This window comes from Vombatus ursinus, unplaced genomic scaffold (assembly GCF_900497805.2).
Source record: "Vombatus ursinus unplaced genomic scaffold, bare-nosed wombat genome assembly UNPS02012602.1, whole genome shotgun sequence".
NCBI classification, from domain to species: Eukaryota; Metazoa; Chordata; class Mammalia; order Diprotodontia; family Vombatidae; genus Vombatus; species Vombatus ursinus.
The window spans coordinates 4,114,187-4,116,919 of NW_020952380.1; positions in this window are offsets into that span (position 1 = coordinate 4,114,187).

A 2,733-nucleotide genomic window follows, 5' to 3' on the forward strand; every position below is an offset into this window, starting at 1 on the left:
GTCTCAACAAAAGGAAATGTTCTGGTAATACTCCCTCTGACTTTTGTTTCTCAACTCATACAACCACTGGACAGTTGGGTCCCCAGAGGGGTAGCAGCTACTACTCTCAGGATTCTAATGGTAATCTTTTATTGGTGGTTATTCTCCCAAATGCTAGTTCATGAGCCCCTACCAGTGTGTCTCCCCTTAGCAGTCAGCTGATAAATTCAATTCTGTAGCAATGTCATGTAATCAAGTGGCATAGTAAGAAGAGTAATTACAAATCATTTCACCCAGGACCAAGGGCATATTTTCCCACATATATACCCAGGTTCCAAAAGCATGTCGGAGTGGGCAGGAATCCAAAGTACGATGGTAATGAAGCATATGGATAGGGGACCCACAATGCCAAGGCAACTTATAATTCCTAAACTGTAGGACCTGGATGTCCTATCTCTTGCTAGAGGGTCCTCACAATGTTTACTACAAGTCACTCTGCTATTCAGTTAAACTGGATTCACAGGGCACAGTGTCTCTGCTGGACTGGTAGTTCATCTGAGCTAGTTCCTCCTAGGGCATGATATCTCTACTGAGTGGGCCAACCTGCTACTGTGCAGGGCTGGTTAGATCACTCAGTGACTGTATTGGCTCCTGACCAAAGCTCCAAGCCCACTAGACCAGGCTGGGCAGGCAACTCAGCTGTTGAGTAGAAGCTACCTGGATGACCAAAGAAGATGGCTTGGCTCTGTGCTGATACATTGATCTGCTGGTCTCCTGAGCAATCATTTTCTATCTTTAAATCACTGGCCAGGCAAGGGGGTACCATCCTCTGAGATGGCTTGTCACCTCCAGCAAGAGATTGGAGGAGATTTGACGCTTCTTTTGAAAAATTCTTCCTTGCTCAAAAGACTCCTTTCCTCATAAACCACTCTATATTCCCTTAGGGTAAATAGTCTTTTTTTTTTCTCCAATCATACTATTTGGGAATATTATGGTGGATGAGGGACTAGGGACCACTTTGTGACTACAGTCTTTGCCTGGATACATGTTCATTGTCTTGTTGTCCTCTTCATAAGCAATTAAAGTATCCAAGCCACCTAACCTTTCTAGGATGAGGAATGTCTATTTTGCATTACCTTCCAAAAGTCTCAGTGTTTTAGCCTCAGTAAACTTTCAACTTTTGCTGAAGTCTCCAGGGGCACACCCCTTTCCATTCATTCATTTATTTTCTTCCAATCCAATATGGATTTTGGGCCATTTTTTTTCAAATGATCATGGGTAATAATATTAATACTAATAATAACATCTATTTATATACCACTTTGTTGTTTTCTAATAACTATATATACATATACATACTTGTACATATATACATACATATACATACATACACGTATACATAATCTCATTTGATTCTCACAACTACCCTTTAAGGTAATCATTAATTTCATTTTACATATGAGCAAATATAGCTCAGAGAGAATAAAATGATTTACCCAGGGTCACACAGCTTGTTTTAGAGGCAGGATTTAAGTCTAGGTTCTTCTGACTTAAAGACCAATACTCTTTTCACTACCCAATGGAGGCCCTGTAATCTTCTGGTGTTTGATTCAATCAACAGAGAATCATTCATGAATAAGAACATCCAGAAGATTTCACTATCTGTAATGAAGGTTCTTAAACTTTCTAGTGCCATGGCCCAGGGAAATCCCATAGACCCCTTCTCAATGGTTTTAAATAATTGAAGGAAATTTCAAATTTCAATTAGAAGTTAGTAAAAATCAAGTTGCAATTTTTTGCCATCCAAGTTTATATACATCTAACAATTAGAACTGTTCAAAAGTACATAGAAGTTAGTGAGTTTCCCCTTACTGGAAGCCTATAAAAATCATGACCAGATGACCACTAAAGGGGATATATTTTGAATGCTATTCACATTTTGGGTATGGGTTGTATAAGATTATCTTTGAGATCCTTTCCAAATCTCAAATCCTCTGAGTCTATGAGGGAATACCCCTGAGAAAATGAAGGTAGTCCAAGCCATGATCTAAAAGTGGAAGTAGAATCCTACACTAAAGTCAAAGAATTTCTCAGAGATGATCAATCCAGGGACCAGAATAACATTCATGAGAAGCAATCTAGTGCAGGTATGGATTCTGGAGAGTTGAAAGAGTTGTGAGAGGTCTATAAGAAACAAAGTCAGAAAGGTTTTATTGAAGTTAAAGCACCTTGCTAGATAATAGTTTGCCTCATACTACTTCTCTACCCTATACAGTCTTTTGTGGGTTTTGCCCCCATCCTCTTTTCCTTCTATATATACTACCCATGATTTTACATTGTCCCAAGCCATTCAGGGAATTTTACATTATCCCAGACCACATAATTTGTCCTTCCCTTATGAGACTAAGACACAGGCAAACTAATCAAAACTAAGTCTGGATTGATGAGGAAGTAAGGAAGAGGGGAATAAGTGAGAAGTTACATATGCATGCCCCAACATTTCACTCCGATTTCTACCAAAAAGACTCAAAATCCAGAACCTATTTTCTATGGCAAGTTTTGATCTAGTGTTAATAGTATTGAGGCTGCCCTGATTATTCTCTGGGATGTGATGGTTGTTTGCTCCTATAGCTTTTTGGCTACCCTTCAAAAATGCTTTGCAAAGCCTGGACAATTTTTCTGTCAGCAGATGGAGGAGGTGTATGGCATGCCCATCAGAGACTAATGGCGTCATTAGTTGCTAGGAGAGTTGGA